General features: G+C 45.5%; 1 long non-coding RNA gene across 1 annotated transcript; it reads right to left on the reverse strand.

Moving 5' to 3' along the window:
- Nucleotides 1–807: 807 nt before the first annotated feature.
- Nucleotides 808–2,305, reverse strand: LOC123169056 (uncharacterized). Its single transcript, XR_006484636.1, has 2 exons — nt 1,863–2,305; nt 808–1,282 (listed from the first exon to the last, which is right to left on the reverse strand). It is a non-coding gene; the product is annotated as an uncharacterized lncRNA (long non-coding RNA).
- Between the last annotated feature and the right edge of the window lie 6,737 nt (nt 2,306–9,042).

Here is a 9,042-nt window from a genome sequence, read left to right on the forward strand (position 1 = left end):
CTTAGGATTGGGTCTTGTCCATCACATCGTTCTCCTAATGATGTGATCCCGTTATCAATGACATCCAATGTCCATGGTCAGGAAACCATAACCATCTATTGATCAACGAGCTAGTCAACTAGAGGCTTACTAGGAACATGTTGTGGTCTATGTATTCACACATGTATTACGGTTTCCAGTTAATACAATTATAGCATGAACAACAGATAATTATCATGAACAAGGAAATACAATAATAACCATTTTATTATTGCCTCTAGGGCATATTTCCAATAGTCTCCCACTTGCACTAGAGTCAATAATCTAGTTCACATCACCATGTGATTAACACTCAAAGTTCACTAGAGTCAATAATCTAGTCCACATCACCATGTGATTAACACTCAATGAGTTCTAGGGTTTGATCATGTTATGCTTACGAGAGAGGTTTTAGTCAAAGGGTCTGCAACATTCAGATCCGTGTGTGCTTTACAAATCTCTATGTCATCTTGTAGATGTAGCTACCACGCGCTACTTGGAGCTATTCCAAATAACTGCTCTACTATACGAATCCGGTTTACTACTCAGAGTCATCCGGATTAGTGTCAAAGTTTGCATCGACGTAACCCTTTACGACGAACTGTTTTACCACCTCCATAATCGAGAAAATTCCTTAGTCCACTAGATACTAAGGATAAGTGTAAGAACCGTCAAAATTAGATAACAATAATTTCAACGGCGTTGCCCAAACATTAATTAAAATAATGGAAACACCTGACATTTAATTTTTATTATAGCAAATAGCATTTGACCATGCACAACAAAATATTTCCAAACCTCCATGTATTCTACAAATTTATAATCAGATCTTGGTCTCATTTTTTTCCACATAAAGTAAATGCCAACTAATGGCCAGTCAAGCAAATTACACTTGTCCCTAGTACAGCCTACAAGAGACACAAGTGGAGGCATGCATGCAAGCCTAACCACGCATGCATGCCAGATGTAATGCCTCTCCAAACCGACATAGCTACTAACCCCACTATAAATAGGAGCCATTCCTTTCACTGTGGTCCATTCCACCTCACACACACACATACACTGGAGTACCACCACCACTTGCCTTTTCACCTTCTGCCACACTGCTGTCCTTCACTGCGGTGAAGCCCTTTGGGTCGCATGCGCCATCAAGTACTAATCAAGTACCTTGTTGTGTTAGCCCTTCTTGCTTGACTTCTTGTCTATCTTCACCTCGGTTTGAATCAGTCCATGAGCATCTATTCACCTTGATCTATTTATCTTGCTGTAAAAAGAACAAAATGTTTGCGTAAACACCCAAGTTAATCAAAACTAATTAGATCAATTGCAAAAGCTTGTAAAAGTTTCTGTGAATGACATCTATGGCTTGTACTAGATCTAACATGCCAAGAATCAAATCCTAAGTACTAGTAACTTGCTAAGACATGTATGTGTGTATACAAAAGATCAATCTTCCTGTGTATACTACCTTGTTCTAATTATTAATCCCTGCCAATCTGTAGCAAAAATTGAGTGATTGATGTTTATAATCTACTCACAAGTAATTAATTTTGGAGTTTCACTGCCACTATTTGCTTCTATATGGTGTTCAAGGATGAGTAGCACTAGTTAGGAACAACATTTAGATCTAATCAGTAGCAATACCATGACCACGCCATAGATTAAATCTTGATTAATCTCATGGCCTTGAGATAAACAAAGAGAAAGAAGGCAATATGGCTGAGTGGGCAATAGTAGGGCCTGAGATAAAATGAACACTATATGCACACCCACGTTGACATCTAGCAGGCACTCGATGTGAAATTTGGAACACTTATGGAGAAGGAATCAGAATTAGTACTTACCAGTAGTAGCAGTAGGATGTGGCTAGTCCACACCGTTAGCAGCAGAGCCATGCGACCGAGCAGCGCCGGTGAAGCCGCACACGCCCGACGCCCGTGGCTGCACGCCTCGTGCGTGTGGCTGCGCTGGGGGAGGATGTAGGCATGGAGACGTCGTTGCCGCTGCAGCCGGTGGCAAGCCCACCGGACCTGAATCAGGCGGCGCTAGGATTGAGTGGTGGCGACGTTTTTGGCGGCGGCGGATAAAATAAATAGGGGGAAATGGTAGAGGGAGACGAGGAGAATCTGTAGGTGTCCACCGTGTCGCCGGAGATGCCCGGACGGGGCAGATCGAGGCGGCGGCGGCCATGCTCTGTTCTTGGGGAGAGAGAGAGAGGTGGGTGGCTGGTTCTGTTCTTGGGATAGCAGAGAAGACGAGGAGAGGAACGAGCTGGGTTCAACGAGTAAAGTACTAGTAGTGCTAGGCTACTGTTTCCTTTTTACTTATCATTTTTTTACTCTCTAGACTGGATGGCATACGTGCATGCTACTCTGATTTGGATGGTTTGATGCATTTTATCTCTCAATGAAACACTAGGACGTATCACAACCTAGTTAATTAATTATGGCTTGCCCAACATGGCCGTGTTGCTGGATCTTTAGATTTTAAATTAGGAAATATAAACATGGTTGTGAAATAATTATCAGGAGCCGATCTCGGATCCGTAGGAGCCACGCCCGGTGGTTCCGAGTTGGTCGAAGCACTATCCGGCAAGTCGTCATCTCCTTGACCATGTCTTGATAAATGTTTTCCGGGCTATGGGTCATTTCCAAAATTTTGCATAAGATTTTAAAATAAATATTTTTCATAAATAAAATGAAATTTGGATCAGGTGGATCCACTGATTTGGCAATTGGACCAGATCAGGTGAAGCATCTGTATTAAGTAGTTGTGACCCGGGTAGGGTTACAATATAAATAAATATTTGGTGGGTAGGGGAGCTCATGTTGGTGAAAGCAACCCAGGGAGGGTCGGCTTGGATGGCGGGCTCCTCTACATAGGGTATCACATTAGGACACAACCAACTGGCGCTTACTTCAAAAGCGGCGCAAACCGTACTGACCATAGACCTGGAATGGGACGGGCTGAACCAACTACCCATGCCAAGTAGCTGCCTCTGCATGGGTGAGAAGGTGGCTGTAGCCGGGTAGGTACAGTCACCCTAGGGCGGGACCGCCGGTCAGGGGTCTCGACCCGCGGGCCTTTAGTAAGGCAAGGTGGAAAAGCAGAGGTAGTGTACGGGCTGGTTAAAGGTTCTGGTTCCTTGGTCTAGTCGTGTGCACGGGTAGCGCATGGACGACTTGGACCAAGTGATGCTATGGGTAAAGCAGTACACCTCTGATCAGAGTAAATGTGATATCACTCCCAGCTTCCGGGTTTGGAAGTGCGTCGTGTGGGTTTTCCTCTGACACAGGATGTAAGATCCCACGTCGCTCTGTCGCCAGTAGATTTTATAAATAAAATTTGGTTTTCAACAAAATGGGTTAAGGGAAAATATTTTTACCTACAAAGTATTTTGAGCTAATGGCTCGGTGGTTGTAGCCGTGGCCGGTAAAGTTATTCCTCTTTAAAGACTCTTGCATCCACTTTTCCCGGCGACTTGCGGAGTACGTATTTTATACGTACTCAGCTGCACTTATGTTGTTTTTCAGAACAAGAGAGTTATGAGAACTCTGAGGTGATAGAGAATGGTACTTATGATGAATCTGGTCATCTTAATGACTTCGGTTATTCTGAAGTGGAGTATGTTTATGAGGAAGTCGACAATCAAGGCTATGAAGAGTAGATGCCCTCCATGGTTGGTTTAGAAGGCACGTAACTAGAAGTGGATGACGATCTATCGTCATGGTCGCTTAGGCTTAGTCGACACTTGAGGTGTCAATGTAATAAAAGCTTGCCTACTCATGGCAGCTGCACCGTCTTGTACATGATACTGTTCTCCTTAACTGATCCTGGCGCAACTCTGAAGTGACGGCTTCCGTTACGCCTGACTCTGTCAGACGTAACGGGGCGTCACAGAAGAGGTGGTATCAGAGCCCCGTTAAGGAAACAGTCATGTACTTAGTTAGAGACCGTCCGAGCCCTAGGAAACATAGGTTCCCTCTTTACCTAAAATAAAATATGAGTTTTCTAAAAAAATGATGACTCAAGTCAAGTGAATATTAAATAATTTAGACCACACAATTGTGCAAGAAAAATGTTTTTAATTTTACTGTCCTAGGTAAATTAATTTTGCATCGTATTATAACTAACTAAATTCTTAATTGCTCAATGTAGCTAGGATGACGAGTGGTAGGTTGTTTGGTATGGGTGCTGAGTATGGTGGTTTTGCTCTGTTCTTGGTTGAGCTTCTTGGTCTTCTGGGTGTGTTGATTGCACCATACTACATAGTGTTTCACGACCCGTGTTCTATGGGGTACTTAGTCACGGTGCACATTCCTGAGGGCTTAGATGTCCCTTCTAGGTTCAGTGTTGCACGTTACGGCTTTGTTTCGGCACTTCAGGGTGCGGCACGGGATGCCGCTTTACACCTTTTCCACACCTATCACCCTCTCCTTGAGTATGTGGGCAGAGGCGAGTGGCCTCATCAGTTAGAGGAGGCAGGGAGTTCGTCTGCACCTCCGCCCACTGTCGCTCCTTCGCCTTTTGCATCCACTTCTGCTTTCCCTCCACTTCCACCACGTCCTCCTGTCTTGCCTCCCATGTTTTTACCACCACTAGCTTCGACTGCCGCTCGTCCACCTCTGTACCCGACAGTCCCACCCACTCGTGCAGACCACCCAGCTCCTAGAGTCATCAGGGGTTCCTCCTCTCGTGCAGTGTCACGTCCCTCCACACCGTACGTGCGTCCACCTATATATCAGCTTGTTCAGGACCTATTAGATCGGGTTGACACTCTTCAGAGGCGCTGTTCCGAGCTTGAGCGGGCGAACAGCGAGATGTCCACTGCGTTGAGGGACTACACCCGTCCGGGTATGGCCCTCAACCCTCTTCAGATTGACAGCTCACCTTCCGCCTCTCCAGGCCGGGTAGGGTACCCGATTGACCAGGAGTCTCTTGCCGCCGATGAGCCTTCCTCTCAGGTTTCTCCTACTCTGAGTTCCGTTGTAGTTCCACCACCTCCAGAGCACACTCCCCACACTCCACCAGGTTCTCTAGCTACCGACCCTGCTCCACCTTCTCCCGATGGCACCCCTGACTTTTCAGTGATTGGCGTCACTTACTCAGAGCTTCTAGCACTCGACTCCCGCCAGGTGTCTTCTCAGCCCCCGGAGTACCTTCGTGTCGCTTCCGACGTCACACCCTCTGAGCACACTCCCTCTGAGTACCCTCTTAGCACCATCAGTGCACCCGAGTCTGACGCTGCTGCACCGAGTGTGTCTCTGCCTGCACCGACTTCTGCCCTCGACCCCGACTTGCTCCTCACTGTTTCACCTAGTCCTCTTGTCAGGGAGGATTGACATGCTACCAGTAGTAGTAGTTAGTATTCTGGCAAGGTTGTAGCATCATGCTAGATAGCTACTCCTCCCAGAGTTAGTTCCGCCACTTATTAGATGTTTAGGCAGATGCATGGAGGCTGTCCTTTTGGATTTTGTACATATCTGGAAAGGTCTTGTAGCCGTAGCTACCCTTCCAGAGTTTGCACAGCCGTAGTTAGCCAGACTAGTTCCGACGGACAGATAGGTCGGCAGGTATACTTTTGTTCCAGGTACACATGTAGATAGCCGTGGTAGCCTGATGATGTGCGACACAGAGTCATGTGTGGTGTTGCTGCTATGATATGTGATGTATCCATGTGGACTGGTGGACTTATGGATGTACTGATATTCTATTACTAGATGATCTCGTGTGATGCATATGCCATGCCTCCATATTCATTTTAAATTCTGGTTCTTTTTATGCTCCTTGCTCTGAATGATGGAATACTGTATGTGATGTTGTTGCCACATTGTTGCCAATGCCTCATAATGGCGTCTGATGTATGGAAGAATTTTTTTTGGTGATCTCTTCATTCAAGTACATGCCTTTGGTACATCACGTGTTGGGCTAGTATATATATTATGTGCTGATGCTGCTACATTTTTCCTAGCACTTCATGAGTTCAACTGATGTATGTCAGACACTTGATGATTGCATGCTTTTAATGCAGTACGTGAAGAACTTGTTGTGTGTGCATGTGCATGTGCAAAGTGGCTCTATTTTTGACTTGTGATTAATCTCTTGCCTCTGTCGTGATAAAAAAATCACTTTGTTTGACTACTTTTATTCTTAGGCCAACAACAAGTCAAAAAAAATGTTTCGCAAAATTTTCTAGTATGCCGCTGTTAAGTGCACTGTTTAAATTGATGTTCCAAAATAGGAAGCGTGAAGTGTACTGTTTGAGCTAAAATCTCACCTCTAATCAAATAAATAAAATATTTTTCACAAATAGTAGCTATCGTTATAACCTATGCTTTGCCCACCAGATCGATAGCGATGGCATCTGGTAGTCAGTCGTTCGAAGACAACGGGAACCCATCAGATTTAGCACCCGAGTCGCTAAGGAACATGGCAGATTTGCCGTCTAGAGTGACGTTACCTCCACCTCCACCATTACCCCATCATGCCCCGGGATCCGATCAACTTGCTCTAATGTATCAGTGGATGGAGCAGTCTCGTCGAGACTCTCTAGAACACCAGAATAAGTTCATGGAGCAGATGTTCGGTATGATGAGAGGCCAACTGACTAAAAACCCAGAACAAGGTGTCACGATTGGAGACTTCCAAAAGACTAGACCACAAACCTTTTCAACCGCCACAGATCCATTAGCCGCAGATGATTGGTTGATGGACATAGAGCTGAAACTTAACACTGTGGGATGCACGGACCAAGAAAAAGTTCGGTATGCATCCCATCAGTTAATTGGTCCTGCTGCCACATGGTGGAGAAATGTCCAAATTATCATACCCGAAAACCACATAGTTACTTGGGACGAATTTAAGAGGAGATTTCGAGATAACTACGTCCCGCAAAGTGCGATGGAAATAAAGAGGAAGGAATTCCTGAACCTCAAGCAAGGGTCTAAGACCATCGCAGAGTACCTAGATGAGTTTAACTCACTATCCCGCTATGCACCAGAGGACACAAACACTGAGACCAAAAAGGTGTACCGGTTCATAGAAGGATTGAACCCGTCCATACAACTTATTATAGCTCCTATAAAAATAACCGAGTTTCGGGAGCTAGTAGACCGAGTCATTACAATCGAGAACCGGCAAATCGCCGTAGAGGAAGAGCGAAGGAAGAAAGCTAGGATGGACCCAAGGTTTGCCATGAGAAGTGGGAATCGTCCTGTTGGCCTAGTCCGCGTGCCAATGGTCGGGCCCGTCCGTCCTCCTTTCCGTCAAGCTCCTAGACCACCTTTTATGCCTCCGAGAGCCCCTATCAAATGTCACGTGTGCAGTGGACCACACTTGGCTCGAGATTGCCCAAAGGCGAGTGTTGTCTGTTTTGGTTGTGGACAAAAGGGACACTACAAAAATCAGTGCCCAAGCAAGGGTCAACCACAATCTGGCACAAATGGAGCTGTCCCACCTCAAAATAAGCGCCAGGCTAATTCAGCACAAGTACACGGGAGTGCGTCCACTGCCAACCGCGGGCGTGGTCGTGGCAGTCTTGCACGTGGACCATTCCGTCTGGCACATATGGATGTGGCACAAGTGGAGTCGGCTTCAGACATAGTGACGGGTAACCTAATAATCCCTCCCGGAGTAGGACTAGTATTGTTTGACCCAGGAGCAACACATTCTTTCATATCGCAACGCTTTGTTGAGACGCATAATCTGGACCGGACCCCCCTAGCCAAACCCATAAAAGTAGATTCACCTGGAGGCCCAATAATTGTTGAGCATGTCTGCCACAACCGTCCCATTTGCATTGAGGGCATAACCTTTAATGCTAGCCTATTTGTCATTGGCCTAAGAGGGTTAGACGTTATTCTTGGAATGGACTGGTTAGCGAGTCATGGAGCAAGAATGGATTGTGCAGAAAAATCCATATCCTTGAGAAGCCCAGAAAATAAACGGATAACCTTTAATAGTAGAAGAACCCGAGCGAAATCAAACCAAGCCTCAGTAGCCACTTTGGACAAAAAGGAGGCTAAAGATGTACCTGTGGTACAAGAATTTTTGGACGTATTTCCGGAAGAATTGCCCGGGATGCCACCAGACAGGGAGATAGAGTTCACTATTGATATCATCCCAGGTACGGCACCCATATCAAAACGAGCATACCGTATGTCCGCGGAAGAACTAAAGGAATTAAGAAAACAATTGGATGAACTAGAAGAAAAGGGGTTTATTCGACCAAGTGTGTCACCTTGGGCAGCACCAGTCTTATTCGTTAAGAAAAAGGACGGAAGTATGAGGCTATGTGTGGATTATCGAGCCTTGAATGAGGCGACAATTAAGAATAAGTACCCACTACCCCAGATAGATGATCTATTTGACCAATTGAAAGGAGCCACCGTGTTCTCAAAAATAGATCTCCGGTCAGGGTACCACCAACTAAAAGTAAAGGAAGAAGATATACCTAAGACTGCTTTCATAACCCGATATGGTCACCATGAATTCATGGTTGTTCCCTTCGGGCTCACAAATGCACCAGCAGTTTTCATGAACCTGATGAACCTAGTCCTCATGCCCTATTTAGATAAGTTTGTGGTAGTGTTCATCGATGACATCCTCATATACTCTCGAAGTATTGAGGAACATGCTGAACACCTCCGGATAGTGCTACAGACCTTGAGAGAAAAACAACTCTATGCCAAATTCAAAAAGTGTGAATTTTGGCTAGAAGAAGTGTCCTTCTTAGGACACATTATATCAGGGAAAGGGATAGCCGTAGATCCTGCTAAAGTGGATGCAGTGTTGGCATGGAAATCCCCAACCATCGTAACAGAGATTCGTAGCTTCCTTGGTTTAGCTGGATATTATCGAAGGTTCATAGAAGGCTTCTCCCAGAAAGCAGCCCCTATGACCAAATTACTAAGGAAGGGAGTTCCATTTGACTGGAATGACAAGTGTGAGCAAAGTTTTCAGGAGTTAAAGAAACGGCTCACAACCGCTCCTGTATTGGCTCTACCCGAACCAGGCAAAGCATTC

This window comes from Triticum aestivum, chromosome 7D (genome assembly GCF_018294505.1).
Source record: "Triticum aestivum cultivar Chinese Spring chromosome 7D, IWGSC CS RefSeq v2.1, whole genome shotgun sequence".
NCBI classification, from domain to species: Eukaryota; Viridiplantae; Streptophyta; class Magnoliopsida; order Poales; family Poaceae; genus Triticum; species Triticum aestivum.